The sequence below is a fragment of the Mauremys reevesii genome, linkage group 12 (assembly GCF_016161935.1).
Source record: "Mauremys reevesii isolate NIE-2019 linkage group 12, ASM1616193v1, whole genome shotgun sequence".
Classification (NCBI taxonomy): domain Eukaryota; kingdom Metazoa; phylum Chordata; order Testudines; family Geoemydidae; genus Mauremys; species Mauremys reevesii.
In genome coordinates, this window is record NC_052634.1 from 51,376,873 (window position 1) to 51,394,215 (window position 17,343).

The window sequence follows — 17,343 nt, forward strand, 5'->3', positions numbered from 1 at the left end:
AGCCCTGGGGCAGCAAGACTGGAGTTGTCGGCCGGTGGGGGCCTCACAGCTATCAGCCACCAGCGGCGGAAGGGGCTCCCACAGGCCCATGCCACCACGGATGGACCCCACAGCTCCCAGCTACTGTGAGCAGCGGGAGGCCCCCAGAGCTCCCAGCTGCTGTGGGTGGATCCCAGAGCTCCCAGGTACCACATGTGACAGGGGGACCCTGGAGCTCCCAGTGGGGTGACTGGGTTATAAAGTCCGGTCAGCGGTGCTGTGGGGCTCAGGCAGGCTGGTCCCTACGTGTCCTAGGGCACCGCACTGTGCCCTGGAACTGGCCAGTAGGTCCCCCCTGCTGCGCCGCTGACCAGGAGCCACCTGAGGTAAGTCTGCACCCCAACCCCCTGCCCCAGCCCTGAACCCCCCCAAACCCAGAGCCCCCTCTTGCAGCCCAGAGCCCTCACCCCTCTGCACTTCAACCTCCTGCCCCAGCCCAGAGCTTCCTCCCACACCTGGAACCCCTCATCCCTGCCCCCACCCCAGAGCCATCACCCCGTCCTGGACCCCAACCCCCTGCCTCAACCCACAGCCCCCTCCTGCACTGCGAATCCCTCGGCCCCACCCTGCAGCCTGGAGCCCCCTCCTCCACCCCAAACCCCTCATCTCCCCACAGCTCCCACAGGCAGACCCTGCAGCTCCCAGCAGCCATGGGTGGCCGGGGAGCCCCAAGCCCCACCCCACTGCCTATGGACCCTGCAGCTCCTACGAGCGGACCCCAGAGCTCCCAGCCGCTGCGGATGGACCCAGGGTTTCCCAACAGGCCTTGATGGCGGGAGGGCCCCGCAGCCCCACGTCATCGCTCACAGACCCTGCAGCACCGCAGCCCCGGGAGCTCCCGGCCGCCCGGGCAGGAGGAGCCCCGGCGCTCAGACACCGCAGGCGGAGCCCGGAGCTCCCAGTCACCGGGGTGAGGAGCCGCAGCCCCGGCCAGTGCAGGTGGCCCGCAGCTCCCAGCCGCCGCGGGCGGGCGGACGCCAGAGCCCCCGCTGCCATCGGGACCCCGCGGCCGCCCCGGGCAGGACCCGTCACCCCGCGACCGGCAGGAAACAGCCGCGCGCGGAAGCGCCTCGCGCCCTGTGACCCCGGCGCTGCGGCTTCGCGCCAGGCGGGAGGCGGCGCCGGGGGTGCGGTCTCAGGGCCTCCGCCCGGCAGCGGGACCCGCCCCGCGCGGCCTCGCGCCGCTTCTCGCGGGCGGCGCTGAGCTCTGAGCGCACAAGGCCCTGGCGGCTCCGCCCCGCATCGCTGTCAGACAACGTCACCAATGGGAGCTGAGCCTGTCAGAAACGTTAGTTGGGGAGGGCCCAATGGGAGACCAGCTTTCAGAGACCCGCCCCGCGCGAGGGCCAATGGGAGATCAGCTGTCAGAAAACGCTAGGCAGGCCGGCACCAGCCAACCAGGAACCGCCCCTCATCTCAAGGACAGCCCCGCCCCCACCTGTCCTATGCCCCACAGCAGCAGCCAGCGCCGGGTGGCTCGTGTCGCGCCCCACAGCAACCCCCAAAGCAGAGTCTCAATTCCCCTCCCCCACCACTGCTCTGCATTAGGTAACAAGAACCCCGCCCAGGCACCCAAAAACGGGGGAAACACTTTCTGCTTAACACAACCAACCTTCTCCCTTCCCCCCGCAGCCCCTTCCCCATGTCTGGCCACACGCTCCCAGCTCAGGGTGACCACACACCCTGTCGGGGCAGGCTCTGCTCAGCCCGGCTCCCCACAGCCTGCACTAAACATGTGGGGCCCAACCCCAAAACTTACTCCTATTTTACCCCAATGGCCCCAAACTGCCGCTTTTAATATGCAAATAAGGTGCTGCCACACTCAGGCCACGCCCCAGCTCTCCAGTGGAGCCACCCGGCAGAGAACCAGGTGATATTTAAATTAGCCAGGACGTCGCTCAGTCATTGCCCTCTGCTCCCAGCAGGTGGCGCCGGAGAGCTCCGAGCTCGCTCACTTCCCTTTCTCGCGTCGGCTTCAGCCCCCGGGTTACAAACGCACCAGCCGGGGAGCAGGAGTGCGGGGCTGCTCCAGGGTGAGCAGATGTCCCATGTTTAAAGGGACAGTCCGGTTTGGCTGGACTTTTTCTTATATAGGAGCCTATTGCCCCCCACCCCCATCCTGTTTTCCACAGTTTCTTGAATGTCACCCTATGGGGCAGCTCTGCGGGGACGGACTTGCACACTTGGAAGCCATCAGCCGGATCTGCGTGCCTGGGAAGCTGCGTCCCTCCAGAGGCGCTTGAGAAGCCAAAGGGGCCGTGGGTGAGTTTGTGATGAGGTGAGTGTGAAGTGTGGAAGGGGGAGGGTGGCAAGAGGAGGTTTTGAGAGGAAAAAAGGTGCTGCTGAGCTGGTAGGGGAGGGCAAGGTCCCAGGCGGGTGTTGTGTGACGAGCTGTGTGGGCCCGGAGGCGTCCTGCTGACGGGGGCAGCCGGTGGGGCCAAGGGAGTGACCAAAACTGCTGGCGCCCCACGGGCGAAACCTGGGAACCAGGACTGCCAGCCAGACAAACACCTTTAAGAGGAGGCGTCCCCCTGCCTGTCAAAAACTGATCTTCCTCCTTCAGTTCAGTGACAGCCTGAATTGTTCCTTATCCGCCAGAGCCAGAGGACTGAAAGCAGCAACATCAAACCCCTGTGTAGCTCGCAGGAATGGACACAAACACTCCCTGGTATCTGAGGAGATGTTCAGGTGAGGAGGGCCAGGGCTGTTGCTGCGGCCAAAGCCTTTGGGAAGCAGAAGAGGGCCAGGGGTGCTGTTGCCTGCTGGGGCCCATGCGACGGTGTAGGTGTACGCTGACCGTAGCTGGTATGTGGGAGCTGGGGCCACTCGCCGTGCCCCTTTCCTCGTTAGTATAGTGGTGAGTATCCCCGCCTGTCACGCGGGAGACCGGGGTTCAATTCCCCGACGGGGAGGGAGACCCCTTTTGAAGGGGGGACAAAGAAATCCCTGGCCTGCCCACCCCATGCCTTGCATTCTCCTTCGACGGCCACTTCCCTTCGCACCCCGCACTGATGACTTTCACCTCCAGAGAGACAATTACCTCGCAAGGACACGCTCGCCCTAGCCAAAGCCTCCCCCGGGGCCTGCACGTGGGGGCACGTTTCAGAGCGGCAAAGGGAAATAGGCTGGCCAGGGCCAGGAGGACAATGGCCCAGACAAACGGGGAGGGACTTGGTCCAGGGGTGGAGGAAGACAGAAAAAGGGACAGGCATGGGATTGGCTTCCTGTCTTTTTTCCTTTGCTCAGCATTTGACCTGTGACTGTAATGGGGAGACTTGAGAAAGACCTGTGGCCGCCGGCGAGGTAGGTGGCTGCCCCGAGAGCGCAGAGCTGAGCATTTTCCACAGGGCTGCTGCCTGCGTCCCCAGCGCCTGGCCATGATTGTATAGTGGTTACTACTCAACGCCATGGCCGCAGCAACCTCAGTTCAAATCCAGGTCCTGGTATTGCTTTTTGGTGGGGAGGGGCTATCCTGCAGCACGCCTCGTGGCTCAGTCTGATGGCGTCCGTTTGCAAAGAGAGCCATCAGCCGGTCCACTCAGCACTGCTATTATAAGTCCTGTGCACTAACCCATTGCACCTCTGGTGCCCACCTGAGGGTCTTGTCTCCTTGATTCATGGATGAATTAGGGGTTGAGGGGGTTGCATTAGCTAAAACAAATCCATATTAATGGCTGCAGAATTGCAGCAGCAGAGGTGGGGACTCTCCTTCCATGTGATAGAGCTGGTTCCCCCTTCCGTTGCTGAGGGGAAGGTTGGTGCTTTGAGCCCACCCGGTGCTGGAACGTCCCATGGGTGAGATTAACGGGACTCTTGGGAAGGGAAGGGAAGTATTTTCTATCCCTGCCTAGCTCCATTGGTCTCCTGTGGCCCTTTCAGCTCTCTGCTCCCCTGTTGAGGCTGTGTCCCATGGCGTGTGTGGGGGAGAGGGGGAGGGTTGGATGGGGCTCAAGGGGAGAAGGTTGTGTGTGACAGTGTGTGGGCGAGGGGGAGAGTGTGTTCCTTAGGATAGAAATGATGGAAAACACAGGGGCAGTGACAGTGAAGCCCCGTGTCTGAGTGTTATGACCCTGTGTGGTGCTGCCGTTCACCTTCCCCTCCTATGGTCTCAGCTTTAATTGAATCCAGCATTTTTTCACTTGTCATCACCACAGAGGTGTCCCACGTGCCTCAGCTACCGAGTGTCCCTCTTAGAGACGCCGAGGACTGGAACTGATTTCAGCTGCTGGTCAGCTCTGCTAGGTCTTTATTCATTTGTACAGGAAAATGCTGAGTGTTTAAATTCATTTCAAGCCCCCTGCCCCCATTCAGCGAACTCCTGAACATACTGGAGATGGGTCTGGAAATCGATTTTCATTCGAAAAGTTTTTAAAGGGAATCATTTGGATTGGAACTAGGAACCCATTACCCTGCAAGGAAACATTCACCCACTGAGCTATACTTGCAACAAAGAGTGTCATGTATCGCCCACAGCAGGAACAGCTTTGAAGCTGGGGGTTAGTAAACTTTATCTCTATACAAACACCACAGCTTACAACCTCCCCACCCCCGCTCTGTGTCACCAGAGCACAACAACAACTCTCCTTGGGGCACACACAGCTCCCCAGCTCCCTGCCCGTCAGTCTCTCCAGCATTGCTCCAATCCCTTAAAGCAGGGTCTCAACCTCAATTTACCTTAGGGCCAGTGCCAGTCCTCCAGTCCTCCTAGTGGGCCAATAATGTCACTCATACTGCCCAGAACCCGCCCCAAAACTCCACCCTCCACGTGCCTACGGCTCTGGGAGGGAGTTTGGGTGTGGGGAGGTCTAGGGTGCAGGCCCTGGGCTGGGGATTGGGGTGCAGGGTCTGGGAGGGAGTTTGGGTGCAGAAGGGGTGAGAGGCTGGTCTCTGGGAGGGAGTTTGGGTTGGGGAGGGGTTCTGGGGTGCAGTCTCTGGGATGGAGTTTGGGTGCTGGGTGCAGGCTCTGGGCTGGGGCAGGGGGTGTGTGGAGGGGGGTGCAGGCTCTGGGAGGGAGTTTGGGGGCCAGGGAGGTGTGGGAATGGGGGGGGAAGGCTCTGGAAAGGAGTTTGGGAGTGGGAAGGGGTATGTGGGGAGGGGGTGAGGGTGCAGGCTCTGGGAGGGTGTCAGGGGTGCAGCGCTTACCTGGGGCTCTAAGGCAGGGCGGGCTGAGGGGCCTCCATGTGCTGCTGCCCCCAGACACCGCCCCTGCATCATCTCATTGGCTGCAGGGGCTCGGGGCGGGGGCAGCGCGCAGAAGCACAGCCCCACCCTGCCCTGCCATGCGGAAGGGCCGGCAGCCACTGGAGCGAGCAGGCAGACGCTGCTCAGCTCCACTGCACTGATGGGGCCCCTGGGGGGATGGGGGGCGGCGCCTGGGGGCAGCCGGTGGGGCCAAGGGAGTGACCAAAACTGCTGGCGCCCCACGGGCGAAACCTGGGAACCAGGACTGCCAGCCAGACAAACACCTTTAAGAGGCGTCCCCTGCCTGTCAAAAACTGATCTTCCTCCTTCAGTTCAGTGACAGCCTGAATTGTTCCTTATCCCGCCAGAGCCAGAGGACTGAAAGCAGCAACATCAAACCCCTGTGTAGCTCGCAGGAATGGACACAAACACTCCCTGGTATCTGAGGAGATGTTCAGCTTTGCCCTTGGTCAACTACAAGGCTAAAGGGAAAGGAGGTGGCGCCAGGTATAAAGAGTGAAACACGACACATCATAGTTATGCCCAAGGTGGCTGCAAAATCTTTTTATGTACTTGCTGTTATCAGCAGTGTATTGTTTTCTCTGGAGTCTAGACCTTGGCCAAGAAATTTGTATCTTGATAAAATAATCTACTGCCTCTGGTAAAGGCAGTGGACTTGACACCCACTGGGGTGTCCCAACACAGGTACAAGTACTAACAACAGTGGCTGCCTTTTAGCCATAGATTTTAATCAGGGCAATAAATACAACCCCCTATTAAATAATTTCTCAGACCGAGTCCTTCACCCACATTCCCTAGAGCATTGGGCCACCATGTGGACATTTCATTTCCGACCTGTTTCACACAGAGACAGAATTTCCTTTGCACAGATCCATGAACAGCAAAATCTTCCTGTGTCTCTTGTCTGAGCCAGGGCATTCGATTCCAGTGACCCCTTCTCTCCTGCAATGGCGATGGTCAGACAGAGGGGACGTGGCACCTGCATCCCTGCCAGGGAGATGTTGGCTCGGCTCTTTCTTTCTGCTGCTGTTGTTAGTCCAGGAAACATCAAGGGTGGAATGCAAGGCTGAGTTCATGCACCAGCCCTAAGTGCCCCAGAGAAATCCTGCCCCCTGCTATTGGAACGATGTGCTGGAGATTTGACTAGGAAAGGGACTGTCTAAATTGTCAGAGTGGGGAATGAACAACAATCTACAGCAATGTCGTTCACACAAACACACTCTGATCATGCTCCAGCCGGAAGGGAAATGGGCAGGAATTCTCGCTGTTCAGCCAAGGACACTTACACTGATGAGCAGCCATGAGTGTGCTGGGGAAGCTGGTCGGAGCAAACAATTTAAACTGACAATTCTGTGAGAACAGAATCATGATGTAGTGAAACAGGCATACATCAAGTAGTTGTGGCCGAGTGGTTAAGGCGATGGACTAGAAATCCATTGGGGTCTCCCTGCATAGGTTCGAATCCTGCCAACTACGCAAGCTCTGTGCTGTTGTTATTATAGTTTTAGTACCTGAGCATCCACAGTGCGAACTGGAACCAGATCTAGTTTCACTCTGTCTACACTTAAAATGCTGCTGTGGCACTGCTATAGCACTTTGGAGTAAACAGTGACTGGAGGGGTTTTCCCATCCTTGTAACAGCTACATGGACAAAACAATTCTTCCTTTCTTTTAGCACTATCTAATAAGGGCTTAGGTCACCTTAACTATATGGGTTTGGGGGGGTGTCACACCCTGAGAGACGTCGCTCTGCCAGTTCAGTGCCCAGCGTACACCAGCCCTTAGATCCCTCTTGGTATTTCAATGCAGGCACTGACCTGTGAGAGGAAAACATCAGCTCACAAACACAGGGACTGAATTCCCCACATTTAATCTCGCTGCACTTTCCAGAAAGTCACGAAATTCAATTCATTCTTGCTAGGAGGGAGAAAAAATAAGTGACACTGGTTAAATAAAATTAAGTGTTTAATTAATATAGTAACAATCTGTCCTGATTCCTCTAACTAACACCACAGCGTGAAATAGGAACAGAGACAAATCTTGTCAGTGATGACTAATTTTGCAAATGATCTTCCCGTTATTAATTTCCACGCTGCCCCCATTGGAGGTCTGGGCATCTCCAGTGTCATTGCTCTGCATTCACCTTCCCCTAGAATTGTTCTCGGACATTCGCCTTCCTCTGCGGCATGGGGCTCGGGTCACTTGCTGGAGGATTCCCTGAACCTTGAGGTCTTTAAGCCACGATTTGAGGACTTCAGTAACTCAGACATAGGTTAGGGGTTTGTTACAGGAGTGGGTGGGTGGGTGAGATTCTGAGGCCTGCGTTGTGCAGGAGGTCAGACTAGATGATCATAATGGTCCCTTCTGACCTTAAGTCTATGAATCTATGAATCTATTCCCAAATTTGGAAAACTGTGCAGTTAAGAATGTGAATAGTGACCCCGTCTCCTTCCTGCACCTGCTCTACATTGCTCCACAGCAGCTTCTCCCCCTGCAGAGTCACCCCAGCACCGCAGTGCAGCCGCCCAGGGTTCAGCAGGGGCCCCTGGCAAGGACCGTGAGTGCAGCTAACAATCCGGTGTGCCTGGCAGTGAGGCAGCTGTAAAAAAGCAACCCGACCCCACAAGTACAGAGACTGAATTCCTCAACTTTAACATCATGACCCCCTGTAGAAAGCCACACGTGTCAGTTGCATTTTCACAGGGAGATGCAAAAATCAAGTGACACCAATTTTTAAGTTGAGTAAATAAAGTTGAGGAGATAGTTATTAACCTCACAAAAATATACTAAAGATCCCTCAACATAACACCTGAAGGTGAAATATGAACAGAGACAAACCTTGTCACTAAAGGCTCATTTCCCAAACGATCCTCAAAATGTTACTAATTCCCGCCCGTCCTCCACAGGAGCTCTGTGCATTGTAACTGTTCTGCAGGCAGCTTCCCATTAAATGCTGTTGTGGGACATTCCCAGGCCTGGAAATGTACCAACGACAGAATTTGAAGAGCAAACCTGGCTCCCCACACCAGGTGGGATTTGAGTGTTTTGTCCGTGTCACTTAGTCTTTGTCAACAGTACAGACGCCAGGGGCAGGACTCCAGGCTCTGCTTGAGGGATCCTGGCCCAGGGGCTGGAGGGGAGAAAGGATTGTAGATTCTCACCTGTGCTCTAGAGAGGAGGTAATAAGTGAAGGGGGCATTTTTGACTCTGCCCCTTTTCAGTGTCCCCAGGGCTGGAATTCTACATTTCACAGGGCCAAATGACAGGGTGATGTCACTTGGTTAATGACAACCAGTGTTCTAGGTGAGGCTTAAACTCATAATCTCAGCACAGCTCCTCTCAGCACTGCTCTATAAGTACTGTGCGCTAACCAATTGCGCCACTGGAGCACCTATTCATAAGGCTTTTCTGAGACCCCTAGGTTGACACAGGCAAGGAGTGACCCCCAAAACATTCTCAGTGGGGTTGAGAGCAGATAGCGACAAGTGTTGTATTCGGTGGGGTGGTTTCATCTTAAGGGTTCCAGGCCCCATTTGACCCTTTTGTTCTTCCCTGTGTAATAACAGAGCTGATTAAGACTCAATGGAGAGTCTTGCTGCAGACCGACAGATCTGAAATCACTGATAACCAGCTCTAAGCATTAGTCCTGCTTTGGGACAGTGAAGTGCAGGGCCCCAGGGGTGCTTGAACAGGGGGGAACAACACCCTAGGACTTTAAAAAATGGGAGGGCTCTGCCTTGCCACTTTGTAAGGGCGAGTGAGGGTGGGGAGGGGATGGAGAGCAGTGAGCGGGAGGAGGGGTCTTGAGGGATGAGGCAGCGCAGGAGCGGGGCCTTGGGGAGAAGGGGGGGCAGGGGCGTTGCCTCGAGTAGAAGGGGTGGGGCTACTGTTCAGGCTCGGGTGGCCACTAATTTTAGGCAGGGCTGCCCGGGGGGGGGCAAATGGGGCAATTTGCCCCAACCCCCGGGCCCCACAGGGGCCCCGCGAGCCCTGGCCAAGAATCCCTTCCCTGGCTAGAGGCGCCTTTTTAATTTGTATTCATCCGGCAGCAGTCCGGGTCTTCGGTGGCAGTTCAGTGGCGGGTCCTTCAGTGCTGCCGAAGACGCGGAGCGAGTGAAGGACCCGCTGCCATTGAAGACTTGGATGCCGCCCAGTGAGTACAAGCGCCGCAGCGGGTGGCGCCTTTTTTATGTCCGCTCCCCCGCTTTGCCGCAGGCCCCCGAATCCTCTGGGCGGCCCTGCTTTTAGGGAGCCTGTTCCGCTCCTGGTGGGACCACAAGACGTCCCAGAGCAGAGAGGGTGGCCAGCAGAGCGGTGACAGGGGGGAACGGCAAGTGGCCGGCAATGTGGCCAGACAGCGAACGGAGAAAGGGGCTTTCCCCCCGGGAGGTGAGAGGTGAACTCTGGGTTTTCACTGACCCAGGCCAGCAGCTGTGGGTGAGGTGCAGTGAAGGGAGGGGCACATCCACAGAGCTTCTGGGGTCTGGATTTAGGAGCCCGAGGCAAAAGGCCACTGCCCAGCGCACTGTGGGTGGGGGGGCGGGTGTTTTGCTCATAGTGTTGTGTTATGAATCCTGATTGTGGTGTTTTCCCAAGTTAATACAAGGTGATTTTCCTCCTTTTTCTTAAAGTTTCTTTTCTACACTCAGTGGTTGTGAGTGGGGAAAGTATCACCTCTTAGAGGCACCCAGTGGCCAGGGTTAGTTTCCCCAGGTTACTGGGTGGGGGCTTAAGCAGACTGTGTGTTGTGTTGTTGAAGAGGAGCCCCAAGCACCCAAACAGGGAATTGTAACTTCAACCTTCAGAGTAAGAGCCAGAGGTGCTGCCAGCTGAGCTAGCCAGGCCGCCTAAACGTATTAACCCCTTTCACCGCAAGAGCAAACACACCGGGTACTTCTGTGCTTCTCAGCAGCTGGGAAAGAGCCTCTTGGGGGAAATATCTCCTGCCCCACCGCCAAAAGGAGCCCTTGAGTGGGAACGGTCAGAGGCCCCACTCGGGGGCTGGCCCTGCTTTCCTACCGCCTTGTGATGCTGGCCAGAACGAATGCTGGTCTGTGAGTGGCCTTCAGTGGGGGGTTGGCATGGCAGGGAGCCATATCTGCCTTCTCTCAATGGGTCAATTGTACAGCTGATGTTCCTTAATGACCCATCAAACAGGCTAGACAGAACTGACACCAACTTGTCTGGGGTGTTCCCCGGAAGCAGAGCACAAGTTTGAAATACGAGCAGCATAGAGCCAATATTCATAACGTCAGCTACAAAAATGATACACATCTAGAGATAGCATCATTAGAATCAGCCAATCAGAACCTCTCCGTAGACCCCTTACACAACAACCTTTCTACAATATTGGCTGCAAATATAGAACAGTGGTCGCAACAGTGATCTGTACAGTTACAGATTATGTCAATAACGTCACAGGAGGTGACACGGCATCAGTGAGACTGATACTGGAATACTGCCTCCAGTTTTGGTGTCCTCATTTGAAAAAGATGTTGTGAAATTGGAGCTGGGGCAGCAAAGAGCCACCAAATGTTCTGAGGGCTGGAGAAAAATGCCTTTTAGTGAGCTACTGAATGAGCTCAACCTGTTTAGCTTATCAAAAGAAGATTGGCAGGTGACATCAATGAAGTGTTGAAGTGCCTTAATGGAGAGAAAAGATTGGCTATTAAAGGGCTCTTTAATGTAGCAGAGAAAAGCATAACAAGCCCCAATGGCTGGACGGTGAAAAGAGACAAATTCATATTACATCTAAGGCACAAATATTCAACAGCGAGCATGATTCACCACAGGAACAAGCTACCAAGGAAAGTGGTGGATTCGCCATCTCCTGATGTCATTTAATGAAGGCTAGATGCCTTTCTGGAAGCCGGCTTGTGTCATACAGGAGGCCGGTGATATGCAGGGGGTCAGATTAGATGCTCTAATCGTCTCTTCTGGCCATAAAGTTGACTAATTTCTGAATAACTGAGTGTAGCATTGGGAGCAGCGTCTGATGTTTTCCTGTCTAGCCGGCTTGCTTCCTAGAACGAACGCTCCTTGAGTGGGGTGATCCACAGGGAGTAGCTCAAACCTCCAAAGTGCCTGGGCAGGGGCAGGATATTAGCACAGCAAGGGAGGGGTGTGGCAGTGACATCACAAAGGCCTTTTGCAGGACCTCAGACTATTGGTCCAAGGTGGTGGGGAGGTGGTGACCTCACAGAGAGATGCTGACATCAGCCAGGCAGGACAGCCCTCCACCACCATGTGCAGTGAGTAGGGACACAGTGAAGCACACGCCGCACTTGCTGGCTCAGCCTTGTGCATGGTGGGGTGGCCACCTCCCTGTTGATGAGACCTGGTCCCACCGTCTCCATGGAGCTCCAGGCTGCCCTGCTGCCATCCCTGTCTGTGCTGTCTTCTCTAGCAGTTGACTGGAAGGTGAGCATTGGCCGCATGCCATGTAGCCATGTTGTCTCCAAGGGCGAAAGCAGGAGGAATGGTACCTTCATAGCCCACCCAATATTCCATATCATAGTTAAGGAAAATATTTCTCAATGACCTCTCAGTAAAAGATCAGAAGCAGCCAGTGTCCGCATCAGTCTACGAGCATTGGTATTTTCTTGAAATTTGTCAGACCAACCTAACTAACACCTAACACACATTTGAAGTTCTTCTTTCACACTGTTGCTCATTCTCAGGTTCTGCTTTGTCTCCAGACAGATCCATTCTCTTTCAGGACAGCCTTGCTCTTTCTGTCTGTTTCACTCGCTGAGGTGTCGGAGTAAACACTCCCCTACCTTCTATTCTCAGACAAACACTAGTATTAAGTGTTTGCTACTGATGGGTCTAGAAAGCATTGGTCAAGTGGAAGATACCGTTTCTGGGGGATTGCTCCCAAGATCCAGTACTTTGGGTTCAAACGTCTCCCAGCTTCCTTGGTGAAAATAGCACCAAGGCTTTTTTGCAATGTACAAGAAGAAAGGAGTTTTTCACCCCAAATGGGACTTGAACCCACAATCTCTGGCTTAGGAAGCCAACGCCTTATCCATTAGGCCACTGGGGCCCTGAAAACCAGTGGAAAGAGGGATGGAAATTCCCTCTCAGGATTGCACATTCCTCACATTCAATCAGAAGTCAAATACACCATTTAATGGCCTTACAGAAACGTCTGCATCCCCTGGCAGCGAGGCACCTGGGCAGGTGGCTGACAGAGCTGAGCACCACCTTTCTGCCAGCCATCGTTAGAGAAGAACCCCACCCTAGAGTCACCCCTCCCTCCTTCAGCACCTCCACGTCTGTGGCTCTGAGCGGCAGTAGGATGATTAGGGGGTGAATCCGGGGCTGGAAGGGGGGTAAGGTCGGCCTGTAAGGAGTAACCAGGTGGGGCAGACCCAGGGGGAGGCTGTGGGCTGCTGGTTGGTTGTTGGGATCCGAGCTCTAGATCAAAGCTGCACAGCGACCTGACACCCAGGGTTATAAGGCCGAAATAGTGACCCCTTACTGGCCTTGGTGACCCCCAAACCCTTGTTACTAAGGGCATTGAGGAGCCTCTGTCCCTTAATAACTTCTGGGAGCTCCCCAGCAGGCTGCGGGCATCAGCCGCCTCCTGCCTCACAGGTTAGACTCTTGGTGCTGTGCCAGCCGCCCCCTCGCTTGCAGGCCCAGTGTAAGAAGCAGGAGGCCCGGTGCTGGCAGAAGAGGGTTTTGATTGATCGATCTCTGTGTGATGGGCACAGGACGCTTCCACTCAGTAGCACAGCTGGGGGGGGAGCAAGGGGAGCAGCTAAGGGCATTGGGTTCCTCCGGTGGGGGTGTGGAGCAGCCGTTCATTTTCCTGTTCGCACTCCTCTGCGGTGTGAAAATTGGGGCGGGGAGGCAGAAGCCCCACTTCCCTCCCGAAATGATACCCAGTGGGGGAAGCCAGGACAACAGGGTGGGGCGGCAAGTGGTGGCCAGACTCTCACCACCAGGGTCTAATCTAGCTCAGGGTCCAGCTCAACTTCCTCCCCGCACCACTGGCCCCCAGTCCCCTTCCACCACCAGGTCAGCCCGGGCACTAGGGCAGGAACAGGGTGAGGCAGCAAGTCAAGCTGAGCAAGGCAGGCAAAAGCGAGTTTTGTCTTCATGGGCCACTCACAATGACGTCCTTTTGTGTGCAACTGCTGCAAAAACATCCTGAACAGAGAAGCAACAGGCCAAAACACTGCCACACAGCTGCCAAAGTAGCTCAGTTGGGAGAGCGTTGGACTGAAGATCTGAAGGCCCCTGTTTCAATCCCAGGCTTTGGCAGGCCCTTTGATCCTTCTTTGTGCAGGGGGGGCTTGTTTTCTGGGAGGGTGGCAGCAGCACCTTTATCTGGGGCAGGTACCTGATTTTGGGCTCCCCAGCAGGACAACAGAGAGCATGGGCTTCTCCCCCTAGTTGGCCCACCTGACCTATAAGGATGGGAGATGGGAGCTGTCTTTCCCACATGACTTATTTGTCGACCCAAAGTGGCGGGAACAGAGTGAGGCAGGACGGCCCTCGGAGATGGTGCCAGAGGGGGCAGGGACTTGGGAGGGAAGCTCCTCTGCAAAGCTGAGTGACGACAGTACTGGGGAAGGGGCATCTGGCACCTGGAATGTGGCAGGGATTCAGAGGCCCAAGAGGAGGCACTTGATGTTAAGGTGTGAAAGGAAAGATCCATGGTAGGAACTGGCTCCCTTCCTCTGGACCACACAGTGTTTGGTGTTGGGGCGGATTTTAATTGTCTCAGCCGGCCTGAGAACCGCTGGTCCCGTTTTCTCAACTGTGAGAGGAAACGTTTTTACAATGAGCACTACCTGGCGCAGGTCTGTAGCGAGGTCGGCTTAGAGGACGTGTTTCTCCATAGCAGAACCAGTGGAGGGTGGGCGGTAGCCTCCTAGTCCTCTGACCCGAGCTCACACCAGCTGTAGAGGGGATACACCTTTCTGCAGGGACAGACCAGGAGTCGCACTGACCGGATTTACGTGAAGGAGAGCACGTCGACATGGCTAATCTATGGGGCACCAGGTGAGTGGCAGAGGTTTCAGGTGCTGAGAGTTTGCCTGACCCCTCAGGGACACAGTGTGAGGGGGTGTCCCAGGGATCTCTGTGAAAGGAGCAGAACAGGATTTACTTGGGGTGGGGAGAGAATTGAGAGTGGCTCAGGGGGTTGGACAGAGGTATTGCCCGGGTGAGAGACTGGCTAAAACACAGGCCTCGCTGTGAGCAGGATTTGAACCTGCGCAGGGGAACCCTATTGGATTTCGACTCCAACGCCTTAACCACTCGGCCATCACAGCTGTGAGCACAAAGCTACCCCAATGCCAGAGAAACTGGTAAAGAATCACAATGCCCAGGCGTGAAGTCATCTGAACTACAGAATTCCCACCGCAAACCTGGCCCCCAAAGCACAGGGGGGATTGGGGGTTTGTTCTCTTTGCTTAGCCATGTGCAGTCGCACAGAGAGCGGGTTTAAAAGTCTCCCCTCCCACAGAGCGGGAAGGGGAAATGATTCTCAACTTGAAGCCTGAGGTGAATGAGGATGTCTGGACCAAGGGGCCAGGGACTGGCCTTTGCTAGAGAAACCACTGTCAAGTTTTAGCCAATTAGGACAAGTCAGCAAATAAGAACAACCTCAGGTCTCAGTAGCTGCTGCAGGTAGCAAAGTCCTACAGGGAGCAGTTTCTGGCACTACACCTGTGCAGCTCTGCTCCCCGGCTCTTCTCGGGCTCCTGCTCTCCTTAGCTCTGCCCCACTCTGGCCCAGGCAGTTCCAGCTCCCACGGAGGATGGGACCCCCTGGCCTGGTGACTCCCCCATTACACTGCCTGGCCTGTCAGTGCGGCTAACTTGGAGCTTTGGCCTCTCCCCATTGCCCCTGGGGACTGTCAGTCTTAGGGTCCTGATTCCCCATTGGCCCTTCCCCCGGGACTGGGAACTAGCCAACCAAACCCCGCCCCCTCCCACGCTAAGCTTTAGTAAAGGGCCAAGAGCCCCCTTACACAAGCCAGCCCCGTGAGGGTCACCAATGTGCAGAGAGGGCAGCATGAGCTGGTCCCATGGTGTAACGGGCGGCACTCAGGACTCTGAATCCTGCAATCTGAGTTCAAATCTCAGTGGGACCTTGTGGTAAAGCCCTGGAGCTCCCAGTGTTCAACTTCCCTGTCTCCAGTTGTGCAAGAGCCAGTCTTTCCTCTCCTGCTGGGTGACTCACACCTCCTAGAGCCAGGTCTCTGGCTGGGGTGGCCACAGTGGGTTGGGGCTCTAGAACTTGCTACCCTGATGGTTGGGATCCTTGCTGCTTCACCTGATGCCCACAAGTTTGGCCCTGGTGCTTCCTGCCACACTTTTCCTGGGGCCCACATGGTGCTTGAAGAAAGGAGGGTCAGGGCTGGTATTGATAGTCAGGGCTTGGCAGGAGGGAAGAAGGTTCCCAGGCTGGAGCCCCACACACCTTCCCTCCTCCTCTGGGCACCTAGAGCAGAGGCGGCCCAGCTCTGTCTGCTGGATACCTGGGCAGAGTAGGTGAGTTCATGTAAATACAGTCTGGTCCCAAAGCCTCCCCCAACCCTGGCTCATCACTAGCTGTCAGGGGAGAGTCATTCACACCTTGATTCCAAATCATCATTTGAAATTCTGAGGTTGGCCAACATTGCCGAAGCCAATGCACCGACATTGTCAGCAAACACAACAGCTGGGTGAGGAAACCCGGCTTTGTCCAGACTTTTCAAACCTATTTTACTTTCTCAGGTACAAGTATTTGTCATACGTTGGAGCTGCTTTTAAAGTGTTTGTTAACATTGCAATTTCCATTTAGATTTGCAACCAATGACAACATTGGCAGCGCTGCATGTAACTACCTGACCACTGGGGGGGGGGTGTTGGGGAAATTCGGGGAAGGGGGTGCACAACCCCCTGGCTGGGGGGCGTATAGGGAATGCCCAGTTTCACTGAATTGAGTCTCCTACTGCAGCACCTCAGTAGGTCACATCAGAGAGGAGCTGCAGTGTCTAGGCAGTGGGATGCCTGTGCCTTTAAGAGCCCAGCCCTGGGAAGCCCATGCTGAGAGGTGCTGCCTGTGGGAGGGGAAATAGAAAAGCCCCTCTGCTCCCCCGACCCTGTTTTTGCAAACACTGGAGTCTCAGCCCCCCGGGGTAACTGTTACCCCTCTGCCCTGCCTGTGCCGGGGTTTAACCCTCTGGCAGCGCCTCCCCCTGGGCTTAACCCGGCTCCTTCCCCCCTCCCTGACTTTGCCCTTCATCCCCTCTCCTAACTCTGCCTCCAGCTGCTTGACCCCCCGACCAGTCAATTTCCACCCCTGCTCAGACCCTGGCCACCCTCCTCTGATTTACCCCCTTTCCCCTTTAATCCCTGTAAAAGTAGGGGCTGGGTCCCATTCTCAGGGCGGGGGTTGGGCATCTGGCCCCTGCCTGCCCAATGCTCAAAGCGCCCCCCATGATCTTGCGGATGTTTGCCGAGTGCTGCAGGGTCACCTGCAGGGAGAGAGAGACGCGGTTAGGAGGTGAGGCAGCCAAGGGTGCCTCACCCAACACTGAGATGCAGCCACCTCTGGGGTGGGTTGCACAAGTCAGCAAATGAATTTGGAACAGGAAATGCACTGAAAGGACTGAGGCAGCTGCAGGAGGTGGAGAAAACCAGAAAAAGCAGGAGCCCTGGATCCCAGCCCTGCCCCTCCCTCACTCTTCCACTAAACCTCCTCCCCTCTCCTCCCAGAGTTGGGGGGAGAACCCAGGAGTCCTGGTCCCCAGCCTTGCCCACCCCCATATTCCATCCACCAGCTGCCCCCCAATTGCAGGGCAGCGCAATGGGGCACACCAGGGCGCTGGACGGGCAACACCAGTGCCCCGGGGGAGAGATGATGCTAAGGGAGAAGCAGGCAGCAGACACCCCACGACAGAGTAAGAAATGCTAGGTGCGCCGTGCTGCAAGGAGTGAGGGGGTTGGCAGAGAATGGGAGGATCTCCCCTCACAGCGGGTGCATCTGTCTCCCCTGCAATTCCTCCCCAGCCCTACTCCGTCCCAGGCTAATCCTGGCCCAGCTACCAGGGTTACATTTGGCCTGGATTCCCCAGCTGCTGGGGGAGGGGCGTGGGGC

At 55.9% G+C, this 17,343-nt stretch overlaps 4 non-coding genes across 4 annotated transcripts; 2 read left to right on the forward strand and 2 right to left on the reverse strand.

Annotated features, from left to right (window-relative positions):
• The first annotated feature begins 2,879 nt into the window (after window positions 1-2,879).
• TRNAD-GUC lies at window positions 2,880-2,951 on the forward strand. The gene has a single exon. It is a non-coding gene; the product is annotated as a tRNA-Asp (tRNA).
• A 3,684-nt stretch (window positions 2,952-6,635) lies between these two features.
• On the forward strand, window positions 6,636-6,717 carry TRNAS-AGA. Its single transcript has one exon. It is a non-coding gene; the product is annotated as a tRNA-Ser (tRNA).
• A 5,496-nt stretch (window positions 6,718-12,213) lies between these two features.
• Window positions 12,214-12,286, reverse strand: TRNAR-CCU. The gene has a single exon. It is a non-coding gene; the product is annotated as a tRNA-Arg (tRNA).
• Window positions 12,287-14,446: 2,160 nt separating this feature from the next.
• On the reverse strand, window positions 14,447-14,528 carry TRNAS-CGA. Its single transcript has one exon. It is a non-coding gene; the product is annotated as a tRNA-Ser (tRNA).
• Between the last annotated feature and the right edge of the window lie 2,815 nt (window positions 14,529-17,343).